The 20,000-nt window shown below is 44.7% G+C and overlaps 1 protein-coding gene across 3 annotated transcripts in view; it reads left to right on the top strand.

Moving 5' to 3' along the window:
- kcnab1a (potassium voltage-gated channel subfamily A regulatory beta subunit 1a) overlaps positions 1–20,000 on the top strand; it is a 174,266-nt gene that overhangs the window by 29,923 nt on the left and 124,343 nt on the right. The window lies entirely within an intron of this gene.

Raw genomic sequence — 20,000 nt, 5'->3', positions numbered from 1 at the left:
ATATATATACAGTGTTGTAACAATGTACAAATGGTTAAAGTACACAAGGGAACATAAATAAGCAAAAATATAGGTTATATTTACAATGGTGTTTGTTCTTCACTGGTTGCCCTTTTCTTGAGGCAACAGGTCACAAATCTTGCTGCTGTGATGGCACACTGTGGAATTTCACCCAGTAGAAATGGGAAATCGAATTCTTTGTGGGTCTGTGTAATCTGAGGGAAATTTGTATCTCTAATATGGTCATACATTTGGCAGGAGGTTAGGAAGTGCAGCTCAGTTTCCACCTCATTTTGTGGGCAGTGTGCACATAGCCTGTCTTCTCTTGAGAGCCATGTCTGCCTAAGGCGGCCTTTCTCAATAGCAAGGCTATGCTCAATGAGTCTGTACATAGTCAAAGCTTTCCTTAAGTTTGGGTCAGTCACAGTGGTCAGGTATTCTGCCACTGTGTACTCTCTGTTTAGGGCCAAATATCATTCTAGTTTGCTCTGTTATTTTGTTAATTCTTTCCAATGTGTCCAGTAGTTATCTTTCAGTTTTCTCATGATTTGGTTTGAAGGACTGTTGGAAGGACTGTTGGAAGGACTGTTGGAAGGACAGTTTGAAGGACTGTTGGAAGGACAGTTTGAAGGACTGTTGGAAGGACAGTTTGAAGGACTGTTGGAAGGACAGCTGGAAGGACAGTTGGAAGGACAGTTTGAAGGACAGTTTGTAGGACAGTTGGAAGGACTGTTGGAAGGACAGTTTGTAGGACAGTTGGAAGGACTGTTGGAAGGACAGTTTGAAGGACTGTTGGAAGGACAGCTGGAAGGACAGTTGGAAGGACTGTTGGAAGGACAGTTTGTAGGACAGTTGGAAGGACTGTTGGAAGGACAGTTTGAAGGACTGTTGGAAGGACAGCTGGAAGGACAGTTGGAAGGACTGTTGGAAGGACAGTTTGTAGGACAGTTGGAAGGACTGTTGGAAGGACAGTTTGTAGGACAGTTGGAAGGACTGTTGGAAGGACAGTTTGAAGGACTGTTGGAAGGACAGCTGGAAGGACAGTTGGAAGGACTGTTGGAAGGACAGCTGGAAGGACAGTTTGTAGGACAGTTTGTAGGACAGTTTGAAGGACAGTTTATGGACTGTTGGAAGGACAGTTGGAAGGACTGTTTGGAAGGACTGTTTATGGACTGTTGGAAGGACTGTTTGAAGGACAGTTTAAAGGACATTTTGAGGACTGTTGGAAGGACAGCTGGAAGGACTGTTTGGAAGGACTGTTTATGGACTGTTGGAAGGACTGTTTGAAGGACAGTTTAAAGGACAGTTGGAAGGACAGTTTATGGACTGTTGGAAGGACTGTTGGAAGGACTGTTGGAAGGACCTTTGGAAGGACAGTTTAAAGGACAGTTGGAAGGACAGTTTATGGACTGTTGGAAGGACAGCTGGAAGGACTGTTGGAAGGACTGTTGGAAGGACAGTTTAAAGGACAGTTTGAGGACTGTTGGAAGGACAGTTTATGGACTGTTGGAAGGACAGTTTGAAGGACAGTTTGAGGACTGTTGGAAGGACAGTTTATGGACTGTTGGAAGGACAGTTGGAAGGACAGTTTGAAGGACCTTTGGAAGGACAGTTTAAAGGACAGTTTAAAGGACAGTTTGAGGACTGTTGGAAGGACAGCTGGAAGGACTGTTTGGAAGGACTGTTTATGGACTGTTGGAAGGACTGTTGGAAGGACAGTTTGAAGGACCTTTGGAAGGACAGTTTAAAGGACAGTTTAAAGGACAGTTGGAAGGACAGTTTATGGACTGTTGGAAGGACTGTTGGAAGGACTGTTGGAAGGACTGTTGGAAGGACAGTTGTAAGGACAGTTGGAAGGACAGTTGGAAGGACAGTTGGAAGGACAGTTTGAAGGACTGTTGGAAGGACTGTTGGAAGGACAGTTGTAAGGACAGTTGGAAGGACAGTTGGAAGGACAGTTGGAAGGACAGTTTGAAGGACTGTTGGAAGGACAGTTGGAAGGACAGTTTGTAGGACAGTTGGAAGGACTGTTGGAAGGACAGTTTGTAGGACAGTTGGAAGGACTGTTGGAAGGACAGTTTGTAGGACAGTTGGAAGGACTGTTGGAAGGACAGTTTGAAGGACTGTTGGAAGGACAGCTGGAAGGACTGTTGGAAGGACTGTTGGAAGGACAGCTGGAAGGACTGTTGGAAGGACTGTTGGAAGGACTGTTGGAAGGACAGTTGAAAGGACTGTTGGAAGGACTGTTGGAAGGACAGTTTGTAGGACAGTTTGTAGGACAGTTTGTAGGACAGTTTGTAGGACTGTTGGAAGGACAGTTGGAAGGACAGTTTAAAGGACTGTTGGAAGGACAGTTTGAAGGACTGTTGGAAGGACAGTTTAAAGGACTGTTGGAAGGACAGATTGAAGGACTGTTGGAAGGACAGTTTGAAGGACAGTTGGAAGGACAGTTGGAAGGACAGTTGGAAGGACTGTTGGAAGGACTGTTGGAAGGACTGTTGGAAGGACAGTTGGAAGGACAGTTGGAAGGACAGTTGGAAGGACAGTTGGAAGGACAGTTGGAAGGACTGTTAGAAGGACAGTTTGTAGGACTGTTGGAAGGACAGTTGGAAGGACAGTTTGAAGGACAGTTTGTAGGACAGTTTGTAGGACAGTTTGTAGGACTGTTGGAAGGACAGTTGGAAGGACTCTTGGAAGGACAGTTTGAAGGACTGTTGGAAGGACAGTTTGTAGGACAGTTGGAAGGACTGTTGGAAGGACAGTTTGTAGGACAGTTGGAAGGACTGTTGGAAGGACAGTTTGTAGGACAGTTGGAAGGACTGTTGGAAGGACAGTTTGAAGGACTGTTGGAAGGACAGCTGGAAGGACTGTTGGAAGGACTGTTGGAAGGACTGTTGGAAGGACAGTTGAAAGGACTGTTGGAAGGACAGTTTGAAGGACAGTTGGAAGGACAGTTTGAAGGACTGTTTGAAGGACTGTTGGAAGGACAGTTGGAAGGACAGTTGGAAGGACAGTTGGAAGGACTGTTGGAAGGACAGTTTAAAGGACAGTTTGAAGGACAGTTGGAAGGACTGTTGGAAGGACAGTTGGAAGGACTGTTAGAAGGACAGTTTGTAGCACTGTTGGAAGGACAGTTGGAAGGACTGTTAGAAGGACAGTTTGTAGGACTGTTGGAAGGACAGTTGGAAGGACTGTTAGAAGGACAGTTGGAAGGACAGTTGGAAGGACTGTTGGAAGGACTGTTGGAAGGACAGTTTAAAGGACTGTTAGAAGGACAGTTTGTAGGACTGTTGGAAGGACAGTTGGAAGGACTGTTAGAAGGACAGTTTGTAGGACTGTTGGAAGGACAGTTGGAAGGACTGTTAGAAGGACAGTTTGTAGGACTGTTGGAAGGACAGTTGGAAGGACTGTTGGAAGGACAGTTGGAAGGACAGTTGGAAGGACAGTTGGAAGGACAGTTGGAAGGACTGTTGGAAGGACAGTTGGAAGGACTGTTAGAAGGACAGTTTGTAGGACAGTTTGAAGGACAGTTTGTAGGACAGTTTTTAGGACAGTTTGTAGGACTGTTGGAAGGACAGTTGGAAGGACAGTTTGTAGGACAGTTGGAAGGACAGTTTGAAGGACAGTTGGAAGGACAGTTGGAAGGACTGTTGGAAGGACAGTTTGTAGGACAGTTTGTAGGACAGTTTGAAGGACTGTTGGAAGGACAGTTTGTAGGACAGTTTGTAGGACTGTTGGAAGGACAGTTTGAAGGACAGTTGGAAGGACAGTTGGAAGGACAGTTGGAAGGACTGTTGGAAGGACAGTTTGTAGGACAGTTTGTAGGACAGTTTGAAGGACTGTTGGAAGGACAGTTTGTAGGACAGTTTGAAGGACTGTTGGAAGGACTGTTTGAAGGACAGATTGAAGGACTGTTTGAAGGACTGTTGGAAGGACTGTTGGAAGGACAGTTTAAAGGACTGTTTGAAGGACAGTTTAAAGGACTGTTGGAAGGACTGTTGGAAGGACAGTTTGAAGGACTGTTTGAAGGACAGTTTAAAGGACTGTTGGAAGGACTGTTGGAAGGACAGTTTGAAGGACTGTTGGAAGGACTGTTTGAAGGACAGTTTAAAGGACTGTTGGAAGGACTGTTGGAAGGACAGTTTGAAGGACTGTTGGAAGGACTGTTTGAAGGACAGTTTAAAGGACTGTTGGAAGGACTGTTGGAAGGACAGTTTGAAGGACTGTTGGAAGGACAGCTGGAAGGACTGTTGGAAGGACTGTTGGAAGGACAGTTTAAAGGACAGTTTGAGGACTGTTGGAAGGACAGTTTATGGACTGTTGGAAGGACTGTTGGAAGGACAGTTTGAAGGACTGTTGGAAGGACAGCTGGAAGGACTGTTTGGAAGGACTCTTTATGGACTGTTGGAAGGACTGTTTGAAGGACAGTTTAAAGGACAGTTGGAAGGACTGTTGGAAGGACAGTTGGAAGGACAGTTTGAAGGACTGTTGGAAGGACAGTTGGAAGGACAGTTGGAAGGACTGTTGGAAGGACAGCTGGAAGGACTGTTTAAAGGACTGTTGGAAGGACAGTTTGTAGGACAGTTTGAAGGACTGTTGGAAGGACAGTTTGTAGGACTGTTGGAAGGACAGCTGGAAGGACTGTTTAAAGGACAGTTGGAAGGACAGTTTGTAGGACAGTTGGAAGGACTGTTTGAAGGACAGTTTAAAGGACAGTTGGAAGGACTGTTGGAAGGACAGTTTGAAGGACTGTTGGAAGGACTGTTGGAAGGACAGTTTGAAGGACTGTTGGAAGGACTGTTTGAAGGACAGTTTAAAGGACTGTTGGAAGGACTGTTGGAAGGACAGTTTGAAGGACTGTTGGAAGGACAGCTGGAAGGACTGTTGGAAGGACTGTTGGAAGGACAGTTTAAAGGACAGTTTGAGGACTGTTGGAAGGACAGTTTATGGACTGTTGGAAGGACTGTTGGAAGGACAGTTTGAAGGACTGTTGGAAGGACAGCTGGAAGGACTTTTTGGAAGGACTCTTTATGGACTGTTGGAAGGACTGTTTGAAGGACAGTTTAAAGGACAGTTGGAAGGACTGTTGGAAGGACAGTTGGAAGGACAGTTTGAAGGACTGTTGGAAGGACAGTTGGAAGGACAGTTGGAAGGACTGTTGGAAGGACAGCTGGAAGGACTGTTTAAAGGACTGTTGGAAGGACAGTTTGTAGGACAGTTTGAAGGACTGTTGGAAGGACAGTTTGTAGGACTGTTGGAAGGACAGCTGGAAGGACTGTTTAAAGGACAGTTGGAAGGACAGTTTGTAGGACAGTTGGAAGGACTGTTTGAAGGACAGTTTAAAGGACAGTTGGAAGGACTGTTGGAAGGACAGTTTGAAGGACTGTTGGAAGGACTGTTGGAAGGACTGTTTGAAGGACTGTTTGGAAGGACAGTTTGTAGGACAGTTGGAAGGACTGTTTGAAGGACAGTTTAAAGGACAGTTGGAAGGACTGTTGGAAGGACTGTTGGAAGGACTGTTGGAAGGACTGTTTGAAGGACTGTTGGAAGGACTGTTGGAAGGACTGTTTGAAGGACTGTTTGGAAGGACAGTTTGTAGGACAGTTGGAAGGACTGTTTGAAGGACAGTTTAAAGGACAGTTGGAAGGACTGTTGGAAGGACAGTTTAAAGGACAGTTGGAAGGACTGTTGGAAGGACTGTTGGAAGGACAGTTGGAAGGACTGTTTGTAGGACAGTTGGAAGGACAGTTTGAAGGACTGTTGGAAGGACTGTTGGAAGGACTGTTGGAAGGACAGTTGGAAGGACAGTTTAAAGGACAGTTTGAAGGACTGTTGGAAGGACAGTTTGTAGGACAGTTGGAAGGACTGTTGGAAGGACTGTTGGAAGGACAGTTGGAAGGACAGTTTAAAGGACAGTTGGAAGGACTGTTGGAAGGACAGTTTAAAGGACAGTTGGAAGGACTGTTGGAAGGACTGTTGGAAGGACAGTTGGAAGGACTGTTGGAAGGACAGTTGGAAGGACAGTTTAAAGGACAGTTTGAAGGACTGTTGGAAGGACAGTTTGTAGGACAGTTGGAAGGACTGTTGGAAGGACTGTTGGAAGGACAGTTGGAAGGACAGTTGGAAGGACTGTTGGAAGGACAGTTTGTAGGACTGTTGGAAGGACAGTTGGAAGGACAGTTGGAAGGACTGTTGGAAGGACTGTTGGAAGGACAGTTGGAAGGACAGTTGGAAGGACTGTTGGAAGGACAGTTTGTAGGACTGTTGGAAGGACAGTTGGAAGGACAGTTGGAAGGACAGTTGGAAGGACAGTTTGTAGGACTGTTGGAAGGACAATTGGAAGGACAGTTGGAAGGACAGTTTAAAGGACAGTTTAAAGGACTGTTGGAAGGACTGTTGGAAGGACTGTTGGAAGGACAGTTTGTAGGACTGTTGGAAGGACAGTTTGTAGGACAGTTTGTAGGACTGTTGGAAGGACAGTTTGTAGGACAGTTTGTAGGACTGTTGGAAGGACAGTTTGTAGGACAGTTTGTAGGACTGTTGGAAGGACAGTTTGTAGGACAGTTTGAAGGACAGTTGGAAGGACAGTTTGTAGGACAGTTTGTAGGACTGTTGGAAGGACAGTTTGAAGGACAGTTTGTAGGACAGTTTGAAGGACTGTTGGAAGGACAGTTTGTAGGACAGTTTGTAGGACAGTTTGTAGGACTGTTGGAAGGACTGTTGGAAGGACAGTTGGAAGGACTGTTGGAAGGACAGTTTGTAGGACAGTTTGTAGGACAGTTTGAAGGACTGTTGGAAGGACAGTTTGTAGGACAGTTGGAAGGACAGTTAGAAGGACTGTTTGTAGGACAGTTGGACAGCAGGACAGCAGGTCTACTCATTCAAGGATTTGTTTTACATTGTAGAAAAGTAGTGAAGACATCAAAACTATGAAAAACACATATGGAATAATGTAGTAACCAAAAAAGTGATAAACAAATCAAAATATATTTTATATTTGAGATTCTTCACATAGCCACCCTTTGCCTTGATGACAGCTTTGCACACTCTTGGCATTCTCTAAACCAGCTTCATGATTAGTCACCTGGAATGCATTTCAGTTAACTGGTGTGCCTTGTTAAAAGTTAATTTGTGGAATTTTTTTCCTTCTTGCCATATCAATTTGAGCCAATCAATTGTGTTGTGGCAAGGTAAGGGGGATATATAGAAGATAGCCTTATTTGGTAAAAGACCAAGTCTATATTATGGCAAGAACAGCCCAATCTGCAAAGCGAAATGACAGTCCATCATTGCTTAGGTCAGTCAATATGGAACATTTCAAAAACGTTGAACGTTTCTTTAAGTGCAGTCGCAAAAACCATCAGGCGCTATGATGAAACTGGCTCTCATGAGGACCGCCACAGGAATGGAGGAGGCAGAGTTTCCTCTGCTGCAGAGGATAAGTTCATTAGAGTTACCAGCCTCAGAAATTGCAGCCAAAATAAATGCTTCACAGTGTTCAAGTAACAGACACATCTCAACATCAGCTGTTCAGAGGAGACTGTATGAATCAGACCTTCAGAGTCGAATTTCTTCAAAGAAACCAATACTAAAGGACACCAATAAGAAGAAGACACTTGCTTGGGCCAAGACACACGAGCAATGGACATTTGACAAGTGGGAATTTGTCCTTTGGTCTGGAGCCAAATTTGAGATTTTTCGTTCCAACCACCGTGTCTTTGTGAGACGCGGTGTGGGTGAATACATGATCTCCGCATGTGTGGTTTCCACCGTGAAGCATGGAGGAGAAGATGTGATTGTATGGGGGTGCTTTGCTGTTGACACTGTCGGTGATTTATTAAGAATTCAAGGCACACTTAACCAGCACGGCTACCACAGCATTCTGCAGCGATACGCCATCCCATCTGGTTTGCACTTGGACTATCATTTGTTTTTCAACAGGACAATGACCCAACACACCTCCAGGCTGTGTAAGGGCTATTTGACCAAGAAGGAGAGTGATGGAGTGCTGCATCAGGTGACCTGGCCTCCACAATCTCCCGACCTCAATCAAATTGAGATGAATTGCGATGAGTTGGACCGCAGAGGGAAGGTAAAGCAGCCAACAAGTCCTCAGTATATGTGGGAAAAGCATTCCAGGTGAAGCTGGTTGAGAGAATGCCAAGGCAATGGGTGGCTATTTGAAGAATCTCAAATATAAAATACATTTGGATTTGTTTAACACTTTTTTAGTACTGCATGATTCCATATGTGTTATTTCATAGACTTGATGTCTTCACTATCATTCTACTATCATTCTACTATCATTCTAAGTAGAAAATAGTAAAAATGAAGAAAAACCCTTAGGCGTTCTAAAATCTTTGACCGGTAGTGTATATATATTTATATATATTTGTACTGCAGGGATTTAAGAGCAGAGAGTGACTGAGCAGGGTTTTATGATGCAGGGTTATAAGATACAAGTGTATTCTGCGTCAGAGAGTCATCTGATGCATTTCAAGCATGTGGTGTGGAATACGCACATAGCATGCAGCATATTTCTGCACCACCCCTGTGTAGATGTAATTATCATCTGACCGTGTTGCACCTTGATCTAGGAAAAGGGTGAAACACACACACACTCTGACACACACACACACACACTATTCATCACAAATATATTCCTCTTGAAAATCAACATATTGACAATGACACCAATCAACTGAAGTGTATATAATCAATAATCAATGTATTGATGAAAGACACTCCAGTGAGCCTTTTGGGAAATCCCATTGAGATTTGGTCTCTCTCTCTCTCTCTCACACACACACACACACATGCACATAACACACTCACTCGAGCAAAGGCATTTGCACAAGAAACTCTTACAGTACTTAGTGGTGAGCTCCAGCTCTGAGAGCAGTCTCTGGTTCCTCTGCTGTCATTACACTGATGGACACACGCAGGCACGCACGCCCGCCCGCCCACCCGCACGCACGCACGCACGCACGCACGCACACACACACACACACACACACACACACACACACACACACACACACACACACACACCAATCAGGATCTCAGCGATCACTGCCTCATTGCCTGCATCAGCTATGGGTCCTCGGTCAAACGACCACCCCTCATCACTGTCAAACACTCCCTAAAACACTTCTGCGAGCAGGCCTTTCTAATCGACCTGGCCCAGGTATCCTGGAAGGATATTGACCTCATCCCGTCAGTTGAGGATGCCTGGTCGTTCTTTAAAAGTAATTTCCTCACCATCTTAAATAAGCATGCCCCTTTCAAAAAATATAGAACTAAGAACAGGTATAGCCCTTGGTTCACTCCAGACCTGACTGCCCTCGACCAGCACAAAAACATCCTGTGGCGGACTGCATAAGCATCAAATAATCACCTCAATATACAACCTTTCAGGGAAGTCAGGAACCAATACACGCAGTCAGTCAGGAAAGCAAAGGTTATCTTTTTCAAACAGAAATTTGCATCCTGTAGCTCTAACTCCCAAACGTTTTGGGACAGTGTAAAGTCCATGGAGAACAAGAGCACCTCCTCCCTGCTGCCCACTGCACTGAGGCTAGGTAACACGGTCATCACCGATAAATCCATGATAATCGAAAATTTCAAGAAGCATTTCTCAACGGCTGGCCATGCTTTCCTCCTGGCTACCCCAACCCCGGCCCACAGCTCTGCACCCCTCGCAGCTACTTGCCTGAGCCTCCCCAGCTTCTCCTTCACACAAATCTAGATTCCAGATGTTCTGAAAGAGCTGCAAAACCTGGACCCTTACAAATCAGCTGGGCTAGACATTCTGGACCCTCTCTTTCTAAAATGATCCGCCGCCATTGTTGCAACCCCTATTACCAGTCTGTTCAACCTCTCTATTGTTTCGTCCGAGATTCCTAAAGATTGGAAAGCGGCCGCGGTCATCTACCTCTTCAAAGTGGGTAACACTCTAGACCCAAACAGTTACAGACCTATATCCATCCTGCCCTGCCTTTCTAAAGTATTTGAAAGCCAAGTTAATAAACAGATCACAGACCATTTCGAATCCCATCGTACCTTCTCTGCTGTGCAATCCGGTTTCTGCTCTGGTCACCGGTGCACCTCAGCCACGCTCAAGGTCCTAAACGATATCATAACCGCCATCGATAAAAGACAGTACTGTGAGGCCGTCTTCATCGCCCTGGCCAAGGCTTTCGACTCTGTCAATGACCGTATTCTTATCGGCAGACTCAATAGCCTTGATATCTCAGATGACTGCCACGCCTGGTTAACCAACTACTTCGCACTACCTCTGGCAGTGTCTATGGGGGTGCCACAGGGTTCAATTTTCCGGCTGACTCTTTTCTCTGTATATATCAACGATGTGCCTCTTGCTGCGGGTGATTCCCTGATCCACCTCTACGCAGACAACATCATTCTGTATACATTGGGCCCCTCTTGGACACTGCGTTAGTTAACTAATCTCCAAACAAGCTTCAATGCCATACAACACTCCTTTCGTGGCCTCCAACTGCTCTTAAACACTAGCAAAACCAAATGCATGCTTTTCAACCATTCACTGCCCACACCCGCCCTACTAGCATCACTACTCTGGACGGTTCTGACCTAGAATACGTGGAGAACTACAAATACCTAGGTGTCTGGCTAGACTGTAAACTCTCCTTCCAGACTCATATCAAACATCTCCAATCCAAAATCAAATCTAGAGTCGGCTTCCTATTTCGCAACAAAGCCTCCTTCCCTCACACCGCCAATCTTACCCTAGTAAAGCTGACTATTCTACCGATCCTCAACTTCGGCGATGTCATCTACAAAATAGCTTCCAATACTACTCAGCAAATTGGATGCAGTCTATCACAGTGTCGTCCGTTTTGTTACCAAAGCGCCTTATACCAACCACCACTGCGACCTGTATGCTCTAGTCGGCTGGCCCTCGCTACATATTTGTCGCCAGACCCACTGGCTCCAGGTCATCAATAAATCTATGCTAGGTAAAGCTCCGCCTTATCTCAGCTCACTGGTCACGATAACAATATCCACACGTAGCACGCGCTCCAGCAGGTACAGTGCCTTGCGAAAGTATTCGGCCCCCTTGAACTTTGCGACCTTTTGCCACATTTCAGGCTTCAAACATAAAGATATAAAACTGTATTTTTTTGTGAAGAATCAACAACAAGTGGGACACAATCATGAAGTGGAACGACATTTATTGGATATTTCAAACTTTTTTAACAAATCAAAAACTGAAAAATTGGGCGTGCAAAATTATTCAGCCCCTTTACTTTCAGTGCAGCAAACTCTCTCCAGAAGTTCAGTGAGGATCTCTGAATGATCCAATGTTGACCTAAATGACTAATGATGATAAATACAATCCACCTGTGTGTAATCAAGTCTCCGTATAAATGCACCTGCACTGTGATAGTCTCAGAGGTCCGTTAAAAGCGCAGAGAGCATCATGAAGAACAAGGAACACACCAGGCAGGTCCGAGATACTGTTGTGAAGAAGTTTAAAGCCGGATTTGGATACAAAAAGATTTCCCAAGCTTTAAACATCCCAAGGAGCACTGTGCAAGCGATAATATTGAAATGGAAGGAGTATCAGACCACTGCAAATCTACCAAGACCTGGCCGTCCCTCTAAACTTTCAGCTCATACAAGAAGAAGACTGATCAGAGATGCAGCCAAGAGGCCCATGATCACTCTGGATGAACTGCAGAGATCTACAGCTGAGGTGGGAGACTCTGTCCATAGGACAACAATCAGTCGTATATTGCATAAATCTGGCCTTTATGGAAGAGTGGCAAGAAGAAAGCCATTTCTTAAAGATATCCATAAAAAGTGTCGTTTAAAGTTTGCCACAAGCCACCTGGGAGACACACCAAACATGTGGAAGAAGGTGCTCTGGTCAGATGAAACCAAAATTGAACTTTTTGGCAACAATGCAAAACGTTATGTTTGGCGTAAAAGCAACACAGCTGAACACACCATCCCCACTGTCAAACATGGTGGTGGCAGCATCATGGTTTGGGCCTGCTTTTCTTCAGCAGGGACAGGGAAGATGGTTAAAATTGATGGGAAGATGGATGGAGCCAAATACAGGACCATTCTGGAAGAAAACCTGATGGAGTCTGCAAAAGACCTGAGACTGGGACGGAGATTTGTCTTCCAACAAGACAATGATCCAAAACATAAAGCAAAATCTACAATGGAATGGTTCAAAAATAAACATATCCAGGTGTTAGAATGGCCAAGTCAAAGTCCAGACCTGAATCCAATTGAGAATCTGTGGAAAGAACTGAAAACTGCTGTTCACAAATGCTCTCCATCCAACCTCACTGAGCTCGAGCTGTTTTGCAAGGAGGAATGGGAAAAAAAATTCAGTCTCTCGATGTGCAAAACTGATAGAGACATACCCCAAGCGACTTACAGCTGTAATCACAGCAAAAGGTGGCGCTACAAAGTATTAACTTAAGGGGGCTGAATAATTTTGCACGCCCAATTTTTCAGTTTTTGATTTGTTAAAAAAGTTTGAAATATCCAATAAATGTCGTTCCACTTCATGATTGTGTCCCACTTGTTGTTGATTCTTCACAAAAAAATACAGTTTTATATCTTTGTTTGAAGCCTGAAATGTGGCAAAAGGTCGCAAAGTTCAAGGGGGCCGAATACTTTCGCAAGGCACTGTATATCTCACTGGTCATCCCAAAAGCCAGCGTATCCATTGGCCGCCTTTCCTTCCAGTTCTCTGCTGCCAGTGACTGAAACGAATTGAAAGCTATCTGAGCAGCTAACCGATCGCTGCAGCTGTACATAGTCCATCTGTAAATAGCCCACCCAATCTACCTACCTCATCCCCATATTGTTTTTATTTACTTTGATGCTCTTTTGCACACCAGTATCACTAATTACACACCATCATCTGCTCATCATTATCTGCTCATTTATCACACCAGTGTTAATCTGCTAAATTCTAATTACTTTGCTACTATGGCCTATTTATTGCCTTACCTCCTCACTCCATTTGCACACACTGTATGTACACCCTCTTTTTTTCCTATTGTGTTATTGACTGTACGCTTCTTTATTCCATGTGTAACTCTGTGTTGTTTTTTTCTGTCGCACTGCTTTGCTTTATCTTGGCCAGGTCTCAGTGGTAAATGAGAGCTTGTTCTCGACTAGCTTACCTGGTTAAATAAGGTTGAAATAAAGACACACAAACACACACACACACACACACACACACACACACACACAGCATTCTCAGGGTCCTATCCCTCGCGCAGTAGAGGATGACAGAGTGTTTTCTATAGAACAGCACAGGGCCACAGAGCTGTCAGACTGTCAGTATAGGGCCACAGAGCCGTCAGACTGTCAGTATAGGACCACAGAGCCGTCAGACTGTCAGTATAGGGCCACAGAGCTGTAAGACTGTCAGTATAGGGCCACAGAGCTGTCAGACTGTCAGTAAAGAGATACAGAGCTGTCAGACTGTCAGTATGTGACCACAGAGCTGTCAGACTGTCAGTATAGGGCCACAGAGCTGTCAAACTGTCTGTATAGGGCCACAGAGCATTCAAACTGTCATTATAGGGCCAGAGAGCTGTCAAACTGTCAGTATAGGGCCATAGAGCTGTCAGACTGGCAGTATAGGGCCACAGAGCTGGCAGACTGTCAGTAAAGAGATACAGAGCTGTCAGACTGTCAGTATGTGACCACAGAGCTGTCAGACTGTCAGTATAGGGCCACAGAGCTGTCAGACTGTCAGTATAGGACCACAGAGCTGTCAGACTGTCAGTATAGGACCACAGAGCTGTCAGACTGTCAGTATAGGGCCACAGAGCTGTCAGACTGTCAGTATAGGACCACAGAGCTGTCAGACTGTCAGTATAGGACCACAGAGCTGTCAGACAGTCAGTATGTGACCACAGAGCTGTCAGACTGTCAGTATAGGGCCACAGAGCTGTCAGACTGTCAGTATAGGACCACAGAGCTGTCAGACTGTCAGTATAGGACCACAGAGCTGTCAGACAGCCAGTATAGGGCCACAAAGCTGTCAGACTGTCAGTATAGGGCCACAGAGCCGTCAGACTGTCAGTATAGGGCCACAGAGCTGGCAGACTGTCAGTATAGGGCCACAGAGCCGTCAGACTGTCAGTATAGGGCCACAGAGCCGTCAGACAGTCAGTATAGGGCCACAGAGCTGTCAGACAGTCAGTATAGGGCCACAAAGCTGTCAGACTGTCAGTATAGGGCCACAGAGCCGTCAGACTGTCAGTATAGGGCCACAAAGCTGTCAAACTGTCAGTATAGGGCCACAGAGCTGTCAGACTGTCAGTATAGGGCCACAGAGCTGTCAGACTGCCAGTATAGGGCCACAGAGCTGTCAAACTGTTAGCATAGGACCACAGAGCTGTCAGACTGTCAGTATAGGGCCACAGAGCTGTCAAAGTGTCAGTATAGGGCCACAGAGCTGTCAGACTGCCAGTACAGGACCACAGAGCTGTCAGACTGGCAGTATAGGGCCACAGAGCTTTCAGACTGTCAGTAAAGAGATACAGAGCTGTCAGACTGTCAGTATGTGACCACAGAGCTGTCAGACTGTCAGTATAGGGCCACAGAGCTGTCAAACTGTCAGTATAGGGCCATAGAGCTGTCAGACTGTCAGTATAGGGCCACAGAGCTGTCAGACTGTCAGTAAAGAGATACAGAGCTGTCAGACTGTCAGTATGTGACCACAGAGCTGTCAGACTGTCAGTATAGGGCCACAGAGCTGTCAGACTGTCAGTATGGGACCACAGAGCTGTCAGACTGTCAGTATAGGACCACAGAGCTGTCAGACTGTCAGTATAGGACCACAGAGCGGTCAGATAGTCAGTATAGGGCCACAAAGCTGTCAGACTGTCAGTATAGGGCCACAGAGCCGTCAGACTTTCAGTATAGGGCCACAGAGCTGTCAGACTGTCAGTATAGGGCCACAGAGCTGTCAGACAGTCAGTATAGGGCCACAGAGCTGTCAGACTGTCAGTATAGGGCCACAGAGCCGTCAGACTGTCAATATAGGGCCACAGAGCCGTCAGACTGTCAGTATAGGACCACAGAGCTGTCAGACTGTCAGTATAGGGCCAAAGAGCCGTCAGACTGTCAGTATAGGGCCACAGAGCTGTCAGACAGTCAGTATAGGGCCACAGAGCTGTCAGACAGTCAGTATAGGGCCACAAAGCTGTCAGACTGTCAGTATAGGGCCACAGAGCCGTCAGACTGTCAGTATAGGGCCACAAAGCTGTCAAACTGTCAGTATAGGGCCACAGAGCCGTCAGACTGTCAGTATAGGGCCACAGAGCTGTCAGACTGTCAGTATAGGGCCACAGAGCTGTCAGACAGTCAGTATAGGGCCACAGAGCTGTCAGACTGTCAGTATAGGGCCACAGAGCCGTCAGACTGTCAGTATAGGGCCACAGAGCCGTCAGACTGTCAGTATAGGACCACAGAGCTGTCAGACTGTCAGTATAGGGCCACAGAGCCGTCAGACTGTCAGTATAGGGCCACAGAGCTGTCAGACAGTCAGTATAGGGCCACATAGCTGTCATACAGTCAGTATAGGGCCACAAAGCTGTCAGACTGTCAGTATAGGGCCACAGAGCCGTCAGACTGTCAGTATAGGGCCACAAAGCTGTCAAACTGTCAGTATAGGGCCACAGAGCTGTCAGACTGTCAGTATAGGGCCACAGAGCTGTCAGACTGCCAGTATAGGGCCACAGAGCTGTCAAACTGTTAGCATAGGACCACAGAGCTGTCAGACTGTCAGTATAGGGCCACAGAGCTGTCAAAGTGTCAGTATAGGGCCACAGAGCTGTCAGACTGCCAGTATAGGACCACAGAGCTGTCAGACTGGCAGTATAGGGCCACAGAGCTGTCAGACTGTCAGTAAAGAGATACAGAGCTGTCAGACTGTCAGTATGTGACCACAGAGCTGTCAGACTGTCAGTATAGGGCCACAGAGCTGTCAAACTGTCAGTATAGGGCCATAGAGCTGTCAGACTGTCAGTATAGGACCACAGAGCTGTCAGACTGTCAGTAAAGAGATACAGAGCTGTCAGACTGTCAGTATGTGACCACAGAGCTGTCAGACTGTCAGTATAGGGCCACAGAGCTGTCAGACTGTCAGTATGGGACCACAGAGCTGTCAGACTGTCAGTATAGGACCACAGAGCTGTCAAACTGTCATTATAGGACCACAGAGCTGTCCGACTGTCAGTATAGGACCTGGTATCAACCATCTGTAGATCACTAAGCCTGGAACTAGTTGTCTCTGTCTAGACCCAGTCTGGTATCAACCAGCTGTAGATCACTAAGATTAGAGATGTCTCTGTGTAGACCCAGCCTGGTATCAACCAGCTGTAGATCAGTAAGATTAGAGATGTCTCTGTCTAGACCCAGCCTGGTATCAACCAGCTGTAGATCACTAAGGCTGGAGCTAGTTGTCTCTGTGTAGACCCAGCCTGCTATCAACCAGGTGTAGATCACTAAGCCTGGAGCTAGTTGTCTCTGTGTAGACCCAGCCTGGTATACACCAGTTGTAGATCACTAAGCCTGGAGCTAGTTGTCTCTGTGTTGACTCTTAATAAAAACAAAATACATGCATTTCAACAGCATGCTTTCAAAATATGAACGGACAAACAAACACACACACACACACACGCAAACACACACACGCAAACACACACACAAACTGTCAACGGGGTTTGGCAACTGTCTGCTTTAGCGGTTAAGAAGGAGGAATGGAGGAGATGAAGTTGGTGGCAGAGACACAGCTACTATAGATAATGGAGAGGAACAGCTACTATAGAGAATGGAGAGAAACAGCTACTATAGAGAATGGAGAGGAACAGCTACTATAGAGAATGGAGAGGAACAGCTACTATAGAGAATGGAGAGGAACAGCTACTATAGAGAATGGAGAGGAACAGCTACTATAGAGAATGGAGAGGAACAGCTACTATAGAGAATGGAGAGGAACAGCTACTATAGAGAATGGAGAGGAACAGCTACTATAGAGAATGGAGAGGAACAGCTACTATAGAGAATGGAGAGAAACAGCTACTATAGAGAATGGAGAGGAACAACTACTATAGAGAATAGAGAGAAACAGGTACTATAGAGAATGGAGAGGAACAGCTACTATAGAGAATGGAGAGGAACAGCTACTATAGAGAATGGAGAGGAACAGCTACTATAGAGAATGGAGAGGAACAGCTACTATAGAGAATGGAGAGGAACAGCTACTATAGAGAATGGAGAGGAACAGCTACTATAGAGAATGGAGAGGAACAGCTACTATAGAGAATGGAGAGGAACAGCTACTATAGAGAATGGAGAGGAACAGCTACTATAGAGAATGGAGAGGAACAGCTACTATAGAGAATGGAGAGGAACAGCTACTATAGAGAATGGAGAGGAACAGCTACTATAGAGAATGGAGAGGAACAGCTACTATAGAGAATGGAGAGGAACAGCTACTATAGAGAATGGAGAGGAACAGCTACTATAGAGAATGGAGAGGTAGAGAAACAGCTACTATAGAGAATGGAGAGGAACAGCTACTATAGAGAATGGAGAGGAACAGCTACTATAGAGAATAGAGAGTAACAGGTACTATAGAGAATGGAGAGGAACAGCTACTATAGAGAATGGAGAGGAACAGCTACTATAGAGAATGGAGAGAAACAGCTACTATAGAGAATGGAGAGGAACAGGTACTATAGAGAATGGAGAGGAACAGCTACTATAGAGAATGGAGAGGTAGAGAAACAGCTACTATAGATAATAGAGAGTAACAACTACTATAGATAATGGAGAGGAACAGCTACTATAGAGAATGGAGAGGAACAGCTACTATAGATAATGGAGAGGAACAGCTACTATAGAGAATGGAGAGGAACAGCTACTATAGAGAATGGAGAGGAACAGCTACTATAGAGAATGGAGAGGAAGGGCTACTATAGAGAATGGAGAGAAACAGCTACTATAGAGAATGGAGAGGAACAGCTACTATAGAGAATGGAGAGGTAGAGAAACAGCTACTATAGAGAATGGAGAGGAACAGCTACTATAGATAATAGAGAGGAACAGCTACTATAGATAATAGAGAGTAACAGCTACTATAGAGAATAGAGAGTAACAGGTACTATAGATAATAGAGAGTAACAGGTACTATAGAGAATAGAGAGGAACAGGTACTATAGAGAATGGAGAGGAACAGCTACTATAGAGAATGGAGAGGAACAGCTACTATAGAGAATAGAGAGTAACAGGTACTATAGATAATAGAGAGTAACAGCTACTATAGAGAATAGAGAGTAACAGGTACTATAGAGAATGGAGAGGAACAGCTACTATAGAGAATGGAGAGGAACAGCTACTATAGAGAATGGAGAGGAACAGCTACTATAGAGAATAGAGAGTAACAGGTACTATAGATAATAGAGAGTAACAGGTACTATAGAGAATAGAGAGTAACAGCTACTATAGAGAATGGAGAGGAACAGCTACTATAGAGAATGGAGAGTAACAGCTACTATAGAGAGTAGAGAGTAACAGCTACTATAGATAACAGAGAGTAACAGGTACTATAGAGAATAGAGAGTAACAGCTACTATAGATAATAGAGAGTAACAGGTACTATAGATAATAGAGAGGAACAGGTACTATAGAGAATGGAGAGGAACAGCTACTATAGAGAATGGAGAGTAACAGCTACTATAGAGAATAGAGAGTAACAGCTACTATAGATAATAGAGAGTAACAGGTACTATAGAGAATAGAGAGTAACAGCTACTATAGAGAATGGAGAGGAACAGCTACTATAGAGAATGGAGAGTAACAGCTACTATAGAGAATAGAGAGTAACAGCTACTATAGATAATAGAGAGTAACAGGTACTATAGAGAATAGAGAGTAACAGCTACTATAGATAATAGAGAGTAACAGGTACTATAGATAATAGAGAGGAACAGGTACTATAGAGAATAGAGAGTAACAGGTACTATAGAGAATAGAGAGTAACAGGTACTATAGATAATAGAGAGTAACAGGTACTATAGAGAATAGAGAGTAACAGGTACTATAGATAATAGAGAGTAACAGGTACTATAGAGAATAGAGAGTAACAGGTACTATAGAGAATAGAGAGTAACAGCTACTATAGAGAATAGAGAGTAACAGCTACTATAGATAATAGAGAGTAACAGGTACTATAGATAATAGAGAGGAACAGCTACTATAGAGAATAGAGAGTAACAGCTACTATAGAGAATAGAGAGTAACAGGTACTATAGAGAATAGAGAGTAACAGGTACTATAGATAATAGAGAGTAACAGGTACTATAGAGAATAGAGAGTAACAGGTACTAAAGAGAATAGAGAGGAACAGGTACTATAGAGAATAGAGAGTAACAGGTACTATAGAGAATGGAGAGGAACAGCTACTATAGATAATAGAGAGTAACAGGTACTATAGAGAATAGAGAGGAACAGCTACTATAGATAATAGAGAGGAACAGCTACTATAGATAATAGAGAGTAACAGCTACTATAGAGAATAGAGAGTAACAGGTACTATAGAGAATAGAGAGTAACAGGTACTATAGATAATAGAGAGTAACAGGTACTATAGAGAATAGAGAGTAACAGGTACTATAGAGAATAGAGAGGAACAGCTACTATAGATAATAGAGAGTAACAGGTACTATAGATAATAGAGAGTAACAGGTACTATAGAGAATGGAGAGGAACAGCTACTATAGATAATAGAGAGTAACAGGTACTATAGAGAATAGAGAGGAACAGCTACTATAGATAATAGAGAGGAACAGCTACTATAGAGAATAGAGAGTAACAGCTACTATAGAGAATAGAGAGTAACAGGTACTATAGATAATAGAGAGTAACAGGTACTATAGAGAATAGAGAGTAACAGGTACTATAGAGAATAGAGA

The sequence above is a fragment of the Oncorhynchus mykiss genome, chromosome 24 (assembly GCF_057628025.1).
Source record: "Oncorhynchus mykiss isolate SJ-2025 chromosome 24, ASM5762802v1, whole genome shotgun sequence".
Lineage (NCBI taxonomy): Eukaryota > Metazoa > Chordata > Actinopteri > Salmoniformes > Salmonidae > Oncorhynchus > Oncorhynchus mykiss.
This window is presented reverse-complemented; position numbering and strand designations above follow the sequence as displayed.